The sequence below is a fragment of the Malaclemys terrapin genome, chromosome 6 (genome assembly GCF_027887155.1).
Source record: "Malaclemys terrapin pileata isolate rMalTer1 chromosome 6, rMalTer1.hap1, whole genome shotgun sequence".
In the NCBI taxonomy this organism is placed as follows: Eukaryota; Metazoa; Chordata; order Testudines; family Emydidae; genus Malaclemys; species Malaclemys terrapin.
This window is the reverse complement of record NC_071510.1, coordinates 44,304,805-44,319,161: the sequence shown is the minus strand read 5'-3', so window position 1 is coordinate 44,319,161 and position 14,357 is coordinate 44,304,805. Positions and strand designations below refer to the sequence as shown.

The 14,357-nt window shown below is 40.6% G+C and overlaps 1 protein-coding gene across 3 annotated transcripts in view; it reads right to left on the bottom strand.

Annotated features, from left to right (window-relative positions):
* NTRK2 (neurotrophic receptor tyrosine kinase 2) overlaps positions 1 to 14,357 on the bottom strand; it is a 283,920-nt gene that overhangs the window by 44,921 nt on the left and 224,642 nt on the right. The gene's annotated exons all lie outside the window — the stretch shown is intronic.

Genomic DNA, 14,357 nt, shown 5'->3' with positions numbered 1-14,357 from the left:
AAATGATAAGGTGAAGACACCAGAAGTGAAATACAGACCGAGTATAAGAAGAGCTTTCCTACGTGTTTTCATCCTTGGACATTTTATATTGAATTTACAATATTTATGATATATCAGGGATGCTAAATGAGCTGAAAATATAATCTGAAGCTGTTAATCAACAGAAGCTGAATAGATGCTGAACAAGGAGTTAATAAATTCTGTAAGCCAAAATGATCCAGATTTTTTCCTCTTCCTTTTTATTTGTACTGCTTTTTATTTAAAAAACTCCTACGAAATTAAATGTAAAATAATGCAAGATTAAGATTGACTAGGTAAAAATCACAAAAATTCAGAAAAAGCTATTAATTAAAATTCCAAAAGAAATGTTAACTCAGATGTGTTGCATATAGCATTTTTATTCCCTTTTTTCTGATTAAATGTGTACATTAATATATTACTGTGCATATCATAGACTATATCTCAGGACCTGCATTATAACTGAGTAAACACTGCTGTGCATTTCCTATCTTTTTGTGATTTTACTGGTGCAATCTTAAAGTTGCATTAAAGTTTTTTATTGCACTTGATATAGTTGTATCTGTTATACAACCGTCACTTTCCCCTTTCTATTTCTTCGTCCTTCTACATAATAAAGACAACAAAGACAGAAAGCAGTAGGTTTAATAATGTAAGGGATGGAGGAATATCCAAAGCCGCTCAGATCCAAACTTACCATTTATTCCAGCTCAAAACTACCACACAAACATTTGTTTTTCAAAACTCAATTTTTTCAAACATGATTAATAGAACATAGTTTTGTCTGTATGCACGTGTGAGTGTATGCAAATAGTAGGAGTTGTTACATTGGTCTCCCGCCATTCATTCTGGGTGAAATTTACCCCTCTGTACAGGGACAACATAAGGCCCAGGAAACATTTAAAATCCATTCAAACCTTATTTTGTAGACATAAATTGTGTTTAGGCCTCATGCTGGCCTTCCATTTTGTTCTCTGTGCACTGGCTTTCCTATAACATAAATATGCTTCTCCCAAAGACTCTCTCAGCACTAGATTCTCTTCTCTAATAAAGCCCTCTGTGGCACAAGAGTTTGGCTCTAGAATATATGAGGAAGTCAAAATGGATATGAGAAATTCACCTAGCCTAAAAACTCAAAGTAAAAAGGCTCCCAGAAATCTCTTTTTTTTACCGGTGCTTTAAAAGGTAGCAGATAAGACAAGCTATTCTGCCATACTGTGAAATGAAATATTTATATCTGATCTGATCTCTCTTTTTCTTTATGTCTACTTGTGCTAAAGATTATTTAAAATGTTGCTTGAAAAAATCCAACAAACAAACAGTTCATGCATATGATATAATGCCAAAAATTCAGGACCCTGCCTCTCATCTAACTCACTAGCCAAAAAAATCTTCTAAAGAGAGATCATCAACCAGTTACACTCAACTAAATCTCATCATATGAACTACTGCAAAAGAACTTTAAACAGAACAAACTCTGGAAGATAACTCAGCACATCATCTGCCCTTTACAAAATAATGTATGCACCAAAAAAATCACGTCAGGCATCTGCTGAACCATTTTGCAAAAGAGATGTATTGTTAAGACAATATTGCATTTTACTTTGTGCAGTTAAGCAGAATCCTAAGAAAGGTCGATAGTACAGGGATATGGGCAAATAATATGTAACCAATCATTTATTTGATGCATGTTGCTTCTTTTTATGTTTGTAAACTGTCTGTGAAACAATTGCAAACTTCATCCTGATTGATTCTATGGGAGATTTTCAGAAAGAAAATCTAACCGTTTCCAGCAAAGCTGCTTTTTTTTGTTTTTTGTTTTTGTTTGCCTCATGGGGCTGTTGAGAGACTGTCTCCCTTCCTAGTTGGTTGTGGGAAAGTGTTTGTGTTTAAAATGGGAAAACACATGAATATGCTCCCCAGAGCCTCTTCCTCCTCCCTCTGCAAGTGCGTGGGTCCTGGAGCATGGAGATTTTACCACAGGCTGAAGCAGATTTTTTTCCCCCTTAAATGTATCTATTAAACTCACAGTTGTAGATAGAACTAATACCATCAAAAACAAAATTTCGTGATTCACAGGGTCTATGGGTGAAATCCTGGTCCACTGAAGTCAGTGGGAGTTTTGCCATTGACTTCAACACTGGCCAGGATTACCCTATGAGAATATACATGACTCTTTTTGCCTTTTACCAGGAGTTGTGAGGCTACGAATCATATTCATTTTCAATACGTAAAGTGAGATCATAGTAAATATTTTGCATTTTAAATTGTTTCAGCTCCAAGGTCCATTTATCTTCAAAAGTCTCTTTACTATCTAAAAATAATATGTTGTTTGTTTCATGGGTATGAACGGTGTTGTTAAAGAGATTCACAAAATGTCCATTGGAGCAGGTTACCAACACTCACTATATAATGAGTCTCGCAATATTCATTTTTCCTAAAGCCCCTATTCCTAGAGTTGTGTGACTATGGGTAGGCCTACTCTAGGGTTGCCAATTTTGGCTGGATGTATTCCTGGAAGTTTCATCATCTGACATAATCTTTAATTAAAGATTCCAGGACAATCCATAAGGGTTGGCAACCCTAGCTACACTGCAAAAAAACGAAAACAAAAACAATACGCAACAACAACCTGGCAGCAGCAAGTCTCAGAGCCTGGTTCAACTGTCTTGGGCTCACGGGGCTCACACTACAGTGTTAAAAACAGCAGTGTAGACGTTCCCTCGAGGTCTGGAGCCTGGCCTCTAAGATTCACTTTGTTCACTGGGGTTCAGAGCTCCCTGAGCTCCAGCCTGAGTGGGAACAGCTACACTATTTTTAGCATCATAGCATGAGCCCCACAAGCCTGGGTTCTGACACTCGCTGTCATGGGTCTTTCTTTGCAGCGTAGATGTACCCTCAGGGAGAATCTTAACTTGCATTAAAAAAAAAAAGGCATTTCTAGCCCTCATTGTTATGGCTCAAGAAAGAAAAGGGGGTGGGGGAGATTCCAAAATATATTCATTTTAAAATCTCATGATTTTTAAGCCAATCCAATGATTTTGGAGGTGCCTTACTCATCACTTTTGAGTGGGTGACAATAATGTAGGAACCCCTTGTTGAAAAAATTGGCAGCACGCAGCTATCAAGAAGAATGTTTTCTATAATGGGGTTGAAGATGGTTTGGTCCTATCCACACTACCAGTTATACAATTTTAGCACTAACAGGATACATATTGCTGAAAACTCTTGTCAGCCATTGTTCAGTTTCCCACTGTAGAATTGACATGGGCCTTAGTGTGCTCGTGACACAAACGATAGTGCAGCCATAATTCTCAGAAAGGAGATTAGTCTCAAACACATTTCTGACTTCATATGATTCTCCATGTCTCTAGCTCAGATGCAATTCAGTTTCACGTGGTTCTTGGCCCGGTAATACATATAAGAACATAGGTTTGAAAACAGTTCCAGGAGCAAAACCATTTGAAAATCTGTTTTTCCTTACTACTTTCACAAACAGGTTAAAAATGTCACAGTAGGTTAAAAAGGAATCCTTCTGGGTCACATCAAGAGTTAAAATACAACTTAAAAGCTAACTAGATCCCTCAGCAAAGGGAGCACTAGCAGAGTTATGCCTCCATAAACATAAAGCGAAAGTTAATCTACTTGGCATGTTAAACTTTTGACCCACACAAACATACCGGGGGGAATAGTTTGAAAATTGAAAAGATAATATTTATGTCTCATCAGAGTAGGGTGACCAGATGTCCCGATTTTATAGGGACAGTCCCGATTTTGGCGTCTTTTTCTTATATAGCCTCCTATTACCCCCCACTCCCTGTCTCGATTTTTCACACTTGCTGTCTGGTCATCCTACATCAGAGAGCAGCACAAAGTTGCATTATTTAGTAAGGAAATCTTTTAAGATGCTTCACTTGCATGATCTCTTAGGGCTGGTACCTCTGTGTTAACATTTCAGTTGGCCTGCACCCCCCTGAAGTCAATGGCAAAACTGCAATTGACTTCAGTGGTTCAGAATTGGTCTCAATGTTAGTTGAACTGGAACATAGGGGCATAGCCTGGTTGTAAATCAAATTTCATATAGGTTTGTCACGGAGTTTGGGGGAGACAAGGCCCTGCACCCCTGGCTTCCTGAGATTCACCATGACTCTCAGCCAGCCAGAAAAACAGAAGGTTTATTTAGACAACAAGAACACAGTCCAAGACAGGTCTTGCTGGTACAGACAACAGGACCCCCTCAGTCAGGTCCATCTTGGGGGGCCAGGGAGGCCAGAGCCCCGTTTGGGCTTCCCTCCATTTTCCCAGCCAACTCCAAACTGAAAACTCTCCAGCCCTTCCTCTCATCTTTGTCTCTTTTCCGGGTCAGGATGTCACCTGATCTCTTTGTTCTTCAACACCTTTAGTTGGCAACTTTGCAGGGGAGGGGCTCACACCATTAGTTGCCAGAAGACAGGGTGTCAGCCATTCTCTGTGCAGACAGCATCACACTGGCCCTCTAGGCTCTGCAACAATCACACACTCCTCGACACCCGAGAAATGCATAGGGGAATCTGAGGCAGCCATACAGGACTCAGAGGAAAAATTAAGAACATTCCCACTTCGTCACAAGGTTCCCTTGGAATATAAACGACCCATAAACCTGAAGAGAAGCAGTTCTGTTTAGGATGCCACTAAGGGACAAACGGGTAGCAATTTCTGAAGATAAAACGGAGGACACTGAACTAGGTAACTAGATATTCTTCTTCAAAGTGTTTCTCTGCAGTATAACTTTAAGAAAGAAAGAAAGAAAGAAAGAAAGAAAGAAAGAAAGAAAGAAAGAAAGAAAGTCCCCACTCCACAGGAGCTCACTGTGGCTTTTTCTGTGGATTTACTCCTCTCTAGTCCACTGGAGGGAAGGAAGGAGCATAAGGGCCAGTGATACTTTTTCACATTTTCTTTTGGCTACTGAAAAAGAAGAAAATCTCAGAACCCCGCTGACACCTACGTCTCCTTTAAAATATTGTACGCAGAGTATTAAAATTAAGCAAAACCAAAGGGTTGAGGTGGGCTGATCCGTATGACAAGTCTTTTGGAACACTGAGACCTGGAAAGCAGTGTTTTCGTTGATTGATTGGCAGTCTGATATGTAAGGACCACTGAATGTTCAAGAACAAGCGGGCAGCAGTTGCTCTCTTAAAAGTCGTCACCTGGTAAAGAAAAACAGCAGGACAGGGCCTTCTTAAGGCCCCTGGGCAACTGGTCGAACAGCAAGAGTTCAAATAAAGCAAAGTATACTTGGGTAGTAGGCCTATTTACATGCAATTTGGGTACCCATGACTTATTCTGCCAGGTATAGTCCCACCAGATAAGAAGCTGGGGGGTATTACAAGGTCCCTGCTCTTCCAGTGAGTCAAAAATTGATACAGTGAAGAGGTATAAGCCTAGTTATATACAACACACCCTCTGCTTCCTCTGTCAATAGCTTTTTTATACCCATGTATTAATCTACAGAGTCAGAATTGCAGGCTTTTGCTGTGTTACTAGCTGACACAGTCCCTTCACCACCTCCAGCCATCCCCTTTACATATTATATTTCAGTTTAATCATCACTTTTCCTTTTCCACACTTCCTCACTTCAGTTAGCAGAAATGTCCCCATTGTCCTTGGACCGGGAAAAAATGTTTGTTTAGGAAAACTGCCTAGCAACCGTTTTCCCTATTTCAAGGAGAGAGGCTATTTGCATAAAAAAGCACCCCTGTTGGAGGCTAATGGAGATTCTGTTGAGAGCTGCTCAGTGACCACCTCTCAAAAGAAACCTCCCTTTCCTCCTGATCCCTCTGGGTGGCCTTTCTTTGCAGTGTCCACTTCATTTGGAAGGCAATGCCAATTTCCCACAAGGTGCATCAGTGTTCTGTAGTAGTGATGAGCTAATTCCAATTCCTGACTGTGGTGGAAAGGCTCAGAGAGGTCTGATCCCTCAGGAATGGATTTTATTACCACACTGTTCCCAGATTTTTTTCCATGCTGTACAACACACAAAGTGAACAACTGACTGTTAACCCCCTAAGTTCTGTCATTTTCCAGATGGCTAGCCCAAATGAATGCTTACAGAAGTAAGTACATACATTCCTGTACAGTGTCTTTCTTTTGATATCGGTATTTATATCTTGCCCATCCCCACAATTACAAAATGCCATAAGTGGGGTGCATGCAGATCTAAGTTTTCTCTATCTGTACTCTGTCGGGAACAGGTACCATAGGAGTCACTCCTCATAACAGTCTATGTCCACATACTCCAGAGAATGAGAAGTAAATATTGATTGAAAATTTGCTTTGAAAGACCCTGGGTGAAATTCTGGCCCTACTGAAATCAGTGCAAAACTTCCCATTGTCTTCAATAAGCAGAATATCAAATCAACTCCCTCTCTTATATCTATAAACTAATGTGCAGCAAGTTTTGGTTTGTGGTGGGAAGATTTCTGATCCAAGGCATAGACCTGTCAGATGCTGAGGGCTTAAATAGGAGTGGAGGCCTTCCAGCACCCCCATGGAGGTGCTGAGGACCTCCCAGGATCCGGGGCCTGTTTACTGGCAGCAGGCAGACTTTCTGATCAGGATTTTCCAAGCCTCTCCAGTTCTAGGGTTCACAGAACTAATTTCAGGTTATCAGTCATTGCTTTGCTCCAATGTAGACCTACGTGAGTGCTTTTTTTTTTTTTAAAGGCTGATTTAATTTTGTAAATGCATTTAAAAAAAAGATATTCTAAGTAAATGGACATCTGTGCTAAGAATCCCCCAAAAGATCAGTTGACACAGGTGGATGTCCTACACACTATACGTGCTGGGTCTGATTCTTCTCTTATTTGTGTCAACTGGCCGTAGCTTCATTGGAAGCTATGGTATTACAATGGTACAAAACAGAACTGATCAAAACCAGAATCTATGTCCCCTGGGAAATTCTGATTTTTGACATTTGTTTTCAAACAAAATTGGAACAAAAAGTAGAAATATCAAAACTTATAGTGGATGAAAAAAATTCCAAATTTTTCAATTTGGGAATGTCACAATGCTTTCACATTTTTGATCAAAACAAAATTCTTTTACATTCCCAAATATTATATAAACATTTCCTTGGGTTGAGCCAACATTAGTCTCTGTATTTGCCTGCAGTGCCTCATAGGAATTGTAGTTTGGGTGTGTCATGCCTCCCCCCTTTCCTGCCTACAGGATATCTCCCAAAAATGCTGTCTCTGCATAGCTGAGCCACTATGGTCCCTCATGGGCAACCACCTCTAGTGTAAACCTAGTGTAGGGGGAGATTTTCAAAGACACAGAGGGCAGTTAGGCACCCAACTTCAATGGAAAATCAAATACCTGGAAGCTGAATCAGGCCCACTGTATTTGCCAAAATTGCTTTAGAACTTTATCTGTATTCTCAGCCCTATATTTCACCTTATTTTTCTCTCTGCCACCCCTCTACTTTTTTTTTAAGGAGTCCTTAAGCAGAATATAAGCCAGTAAAATTAAAGTTTGATTCAAACTTTCAAGTACATAATGAGCTAGTGGTCTCAGAATTAAGCAAAACAAATGCCAAATGCATCCCTGAAGTGAAATGAAGACAATGGAATTGTCCAGTGAACACAATGGAATTACACCAAGGATGGATTTGGCTCTACCTGCCTAGATTGTGCCCACAAAATGCATGTTTGTCTGTGCACAAAAACCACTTTGTGCACACAAATGAATAACTGCAGGCAGGTAGCACTCAGACACACCATTCCCTATTTCATATGTGCAAATGCAGGATTACATTTGCAGTGGGTCAGCATGCGCATTTTGCATGTACAATTTTATAAATGGTTTTGAAAATGCGATGTGTCTTCTAAAATACTGCATATACATCATAATTACTCATTCAAAATCAGTTGTGCATTGTATCAGTCTCGCAGATGTCTGTCTATAGTCTCTCTTCCTTTTTAAATCAAAGAAATTGTGTGATAGAATGTTTAAGCTCCTGAAATGACAAGTCTCCAACATCATGAAATCCAAAACCTAGATCTCTCTAAATACAATAGGTCAAACTCAGATGATCAACACAAGCCCAGAAAGAGTTTATTATTGTGTTCTCTTACTTTAGCATCCATAATATCTCTGTACATGGAGGATATATGTACTGTCATTGCCTGCCATTGTTAGGTATAGCACATTAAAGGCTATGGGCATGTGACACTCCTTCCTCTAGCCAACTGTGTTCAGTCAGGATTACGAGGCAAAAAGAGAGAAGCTCGCTGCAAAAGAGTCTTGGACTCTCCTGCTAGGATATAATATGTATGGTCTGTGTAAATGGAGAACAGATGGAAACAGAAATAAAAACCAAGTCTATTAACCTGTTCAACCTGTGCAAAGCTGACATGTAAACCAGTATTTGAGAAATGACCACATCTGTGAATGAATAGAGATCCAATACCAAATTCAGCCCTGGCACAAGCCAGTGCAGCTCCATGAATGGCAAGGGATCTGTGCCCAAGCGTGCCAGCTCTAAATCTGGCCCCCAGGATATGTCTCTACTCTGTTGTATATACACTCCTAATAATAGTCATAGTGGTGACCTCCTGAAAGCTCACATTAATCATCTAAAATCTTCTGGGGCAAATTCTGGTCTTGGTTATACAAGTGTAAAACCAGAGTAACTATACTGATTTTAAGGGAGATACTCCAGATTTACATTGTAGTTGGCCCATTATTTACAGTATATAGGATTAGCATCAGTTATGTGAAACCATCTACACACTGGTGTGCATACTCCAGGGCTATCAGAACCCTCTGTCACCCTCTAGTTCTCTACGCAATGCAATGAGTACGTTGGTCTATGACGGAGGAGCAAAGCTGAAAAGACCTTATAGGGAAGGAGATAATTTCATTTGAGCATTAGATGCTGAAATAGCAGCTAATAAAAAGCCTTCAAACTGTGACAATTCAATACACACACCTACGAGGATGCCTTGACAAGCTGCTTGACTCACAACTCTTTCTTGCTTTTCCTCTGTGCAGCCTCTGCCAAACTCACCCCCATGGGTAAACAGCTGCGTACTGACAGTAGAGAGGTGTCTGCCACTACTGCCATTTGCAAATAGAGAGACACTTGTCCCTGGCTGTAAACATTTGTGCTCTGGTGCTAGCCTGGCTAGTTACAGCTCAAATAAATATAAACCCCAACTTTGTCTTTTTTTTAGCATCCTGCTGTCATACGTTAATGTTCTTTACAAACACGCACTTTGTCCTGGAAATAGGCTCAGTGAGATCACCCTTGGGTGATTATTTTACTAGCATTATCTTTAACAAACAGTTTGCATGTTGAGTCACCAGAAAGCATATAATGGGCAGTTGCCAGGAACTGAACACTGTACAATGCTAGGCTCATATGCTAAGGAATAAGCTATACATAACTGGGCCAGATTCTGATCTCCGTTTCACCAGTTTAACTCCACTGACTTCAAGGGTGTTGCTCTGGATTTAGACCTATATATCTGAGATCAGAATCTAGCCCATTCTTATCATATTTGCTAAGAATAATAGGATTTTCAAGGATAAAGATGACCTGCAAAGGATTTTTTGAATGGGATTTTATTTTTTATTGCTTTTTCTATGATGTAGAGAGTTGTTGGGTTTTTTAAATCTGTTTGATTTTTAATACAGAAATATCAGGAATGTCAAGTCTAGTCATCTTTATCATTGCTGGAAAACTTTCTTGAGGTCTCAGAAGGATACTGAGTTCTCGCACATTAACTGAAGGGGTAGCAGTAGTGAATCTTTAACAAGGACGTCTTTTGTCCAATGTGCTCATTTATCACTGGAGTTAAATAGGTGTTAACACAAAACAAATAGACAAAGCAAAACCCCAAATAATTCTATTGTTTTATTTAAAAATCATTCCCATTCCCACTTGCTCAGCAGATATTGTTTCACTGAGTCGTGATATCGTTTCACTAGTTCTCCAGTCACAACTAAGCTAGGCTAGAATAGGCTAGACAAGACCTGAATCTCAAATGAAAAATATCAAACAAGGGGTAAAAAACAATTTTTTTTTTTTTTTTACAAAAATCTTCCTGGCCCTCTTTAAACATCAAAAGAAACAAAAAATGGCCCAAGCCCTGTTTTTTGGCCTTTGCAGATCACTTTTAAGTGACTCACTCAAAGTCAAGCCAGAGATGGAAAGAGAAACCGTGTCACCTGACAGATTTATTATTATTAAATATTATTGTTGTTGTTGTACTAAACACTAGATTACACTATTAACATGGAGCCTTTGGTAGATGGAGGTGCAGAGCTACATCATGCCACTGGAAGCTCCTCAGTGCTCAAGGGAGGGAGGAATTTGTGACACCCCTTTTAGAGGATGTCTACACAGCAAAGAAAAACCTGTGGCTGGCCCATGCCAGCCAGCTTGGGCTTGCGGGACTCAGGCTGCGAGGTTGTTTTATTGCCGTGTAGATTTACGGGCTTGGCCAGAGCCAGGCTATAGAACCCTGCGGGGTTGGAGGGTCCTGGAGCTCCAGCTCGAGACCAGAAGTCTACACAGCAATGAAACAGCTCTGCGTCCTGCAAACCTGAGTTGGCTGGCACAGGCCAGCTGTGGGTTGTTCTTTGCTGTGTAGACATACCCTTAGAGTGTTGAATATGCCCCACTGCATGGCCAGCCAGATTAGCTGCTACGGCTCTAAATAATTTATGATCCTTCCCACGCTTTTTTGGGCAGGTGCACCTGAGAAAGCGTGAACAATTCAGTAACAGCCCCTGTGCTCTTTTGAATGTGGGTCTGCAGTTCTGACTTGCTCTTCAGTGGGCTGTGCAGGTGGGAAAGAGAAGTTCTTACAGAGGGTGAAATTCTGGTCCCAATGAATTCAATGACATAACGCCTATGGAACTCAATGCAGTAAGCATTTCACCAGCGTCACTGCATCAATCCTGCTAATCTCTGATTAGGTTGGAATGGCATTATATTTAAAACAAGTTCCTGTTAGCTTATTCCTGAAACTGTGAGACGCTGACCTTCCTTGCTTATTTTCTTGTTTATAATAAACAAAACAAAGAAGTATATTAAATGTAAGTACAGAGCGGGTACCTGCAAACTTGGAGTGGATGCATAAAATGGTTTGAAATAGTATCGCTGAGTACAGGAATGAATACCCAGAAAAGTGATTGTTACCATGATCCAATGTTACTACAGCATGTCACAGAGTAGTGCACATGCGTCAAATAGATGTTAGAAAGAAAGACAGGAAACCCCACGTCTTAAGGGATGAGAGCGTGATCAACAAAAAATAGACATCAGCAAAATAAATAAAAGCCCCCAACCATTGTGAAATACAAACTCTTTCAAATCAATGCAAGGATGTGCTGCTATAAATGGACTGTAATTCTGCAGAGTGTCAGCAGAGCTCTTTAAAGCAGGTGACAAACTAATTGCTTGTTAGTCGTCCTATTTTGACTCAGGTGGGTGACAGCACTGGGGAGGAAAAGCCATTGCAATTTCATTGTGTCCTCGGGCACATCTGGTCTGGCTTTAGAAAACTATTGCAGTTTCATTACATGTTAGCGTTTGTACTAGCAAATTAAATTTCTCTCGCTCCCCCCCACCCCCACCAAGATTCCTGACAGACCCTGAAATAAATAAATAAATAAATAAATAAAGGCCCGTGCCACCAATGCCACACCGCATACACACTAGCCAATAGCTAACCGCTATTTCTCTCCACAGTCATCCCTCCAGTATCTCTATATGGCTGCACTGACACAATGCAGAAGGCCGTTAGCAATCTGACAGTGTGCAAGGGCTGAGGACCATCTTCATTTAACTAAACAAACATAAAACAATCCTCTTTGATCAAATCTAAAATCTCAGTTGATTGACTGATGGGGGGTTGTCTCAGAGTAAACTAATTCCACTGTATCGATACACCCACCTGTATGGATTTTGGCAAGTGCCAAATAATTTCTTGTAGTGCATTTTGGAGCAGTGTAAATCCCTCCAGTGAGCTGCTGATATAACTGTCAAGTGTAGGGGAAGAATCACCTCCCTACATGTAATTAAACTTTAACGGTTAAAAAACTTACCTGACTATAAACAGAGGTCAGCGCCACCCCAATGTCATCTATGGCAGCATCACTATCCATCCCCGCCACTGCCATAATTCTCTGGGCAGCCCTCTGGCAAATCACTACTGGCCTGATCCTTTCAGGACCCCATTATGACTAGCCCCACATGTCCCTAAGCAGGGCTGGCCAGAATCTTATTGGGGAACATAGTCCCTGATCCTTACTAGCAGCCTCACAGGTACTACCAGTTTGAAAGGTGAGGTGAGAGGCAGGCCATGGCCCTGTTCCTCTTCTGCATTTGCCCACAGACTGCTGGGTGTGGTGCAATGGCACTGCTTCTCTGTGTGTAGAAGAAATGACTTCAAGGGCAACATCTGTGTGTCCCATCCTCAACTGATGTAAATTGGCGTAGCTCATTGACATCAACAGAGCCATGCTGCTTTACACCAGCTGAGGGTCTGGCCCATAGGCAGAATCTCTCCCTGTCCTATTCATCCTCCCATTTGTTCTGCTGCCATCAACATTCTGTCTGCCCTTTCAGTCACTCATCCCTCTCCACAGACTTACTTTCCCTCCTCGTTCATTCCATTCCCACTTTTATTATTGCACAATTCACTCTTTTATTTTCACTTTCCCTCCTGACTCATCCAGAATTCCTCCTGGTGCTCCAATTGCCATGTGGCCTGTGCTCTCTACAGGCCTGGGGCCATCCAGGGTGGGATCTTGCCCTTTGTCTAAACTCCCATTTACTTCAGTGGGAGTTTTGCCTGAGTACAAACATGGCAAGAACATGCACTGTGGGTCAAATTCAGACCTAGCGTAAGTGTGCAGAACTCTATCAAAGTCAATAAAGTTTCACTTGCTTGTGCCAAGTCTGGATTTGCCCCATTTGAGGTTGATGGCATTAGATCCATGTTTCCATCCCTTTCCCATCTGCCCTTCTGCAGCTGAGAATTATCAATTTTTGTTTAAGAGCAAGTGTAAAACAAAGGTGTTTATAATTAAAAATGGCATTGAAAATATACACCTTCTATTTAAGGTTGTTGACATGCTTTACAAACATACATTATTAAGACTCACAATGGTTCTGTAAGGTAAATAAGTCCACTTGTACCAATTTTACAGATGGGGTGACCCGAAGCACAGAGTAGTGATTTGCCTGAGTCACAGCAAGTAGGGTTGATATTTTAGATGCAAATAAACCTCCCACAAGTCCTGATTCTGAATCCCCTGCTGTAATCCTCTCTGATATAAAAAAATACAGTAGAACCCTGTTTATCCAACCTTCCATTATCTGGCTCTCCATATTAACTGAACAACCAGTGCACACATGTTCAGAAGCGGGCGATCTCTCCTGTGGCCGCTAGACGGCACTGCAGCCTCGCACTTTCCCATTCTCCGGATTATCTGAATTTTTGAGCATCTGATCTGGCCCTGGTCCCAATTGGATCTGATAAATAGGGCTCTGTTGTATAACCAGTAATCACTACAGTATATGTTTTTTCAAGTTTTGAAATGATGTCATTCTTATATTACAATGATCAAATAGCTTGAAATACCAGATTCCCAAAGGACAAAATGTGTCAGAAATCTGGTTCAAATGTTTACTAAATGCTAGGTTTTGCCCATTGAAAAAAGGAAGAAATAAACAACAAAAACAAAAACATTTATGGTTTTCAGCTGTTAATTAAAACAACTCAGTAAATATAAATACTACAGTATTTCCTGTGTGTAGCCTGCCCTGCCCCACCCCACCCATATGTAATAGTCTCTTCTCAGGCCTCTCACAAACAACTGTGCAGAATCAGCTCTGTCCTCTTATGGAATCAGCAGCTAAATTAAAGTGGAGATGACAGAGATATTTATCACACAACACCAATACTGATCATTAACATATACAATATATTTCATCCATGAGGCTTTTAAAGTCCTTTGCAAATTTGAAAAATGAAACTCTGAGATAAATTCTGACTCCCATGAATTTCAATGAAAATCGTATTGGCCAGCATATGGACATATATACCATATATATAAGTGCAACCATCACCCAAGTGAACCAAAGCAAACACAATCAGTTTAAGACAGGAAATGCTTATCGTCAGCTATGAGGCATTTCTTTTTGGATGCTGAGCATATCTCCAATAAAGGATTATGCCTTAGTCTCTGTCTCTTTCTGACTGAAATAATTTTCATAGGTGCAGTGCTGTTGCCTACAGGTTATATCCATTCAAACAATCCACTAGTCTTAGACATTTGTAAGAACA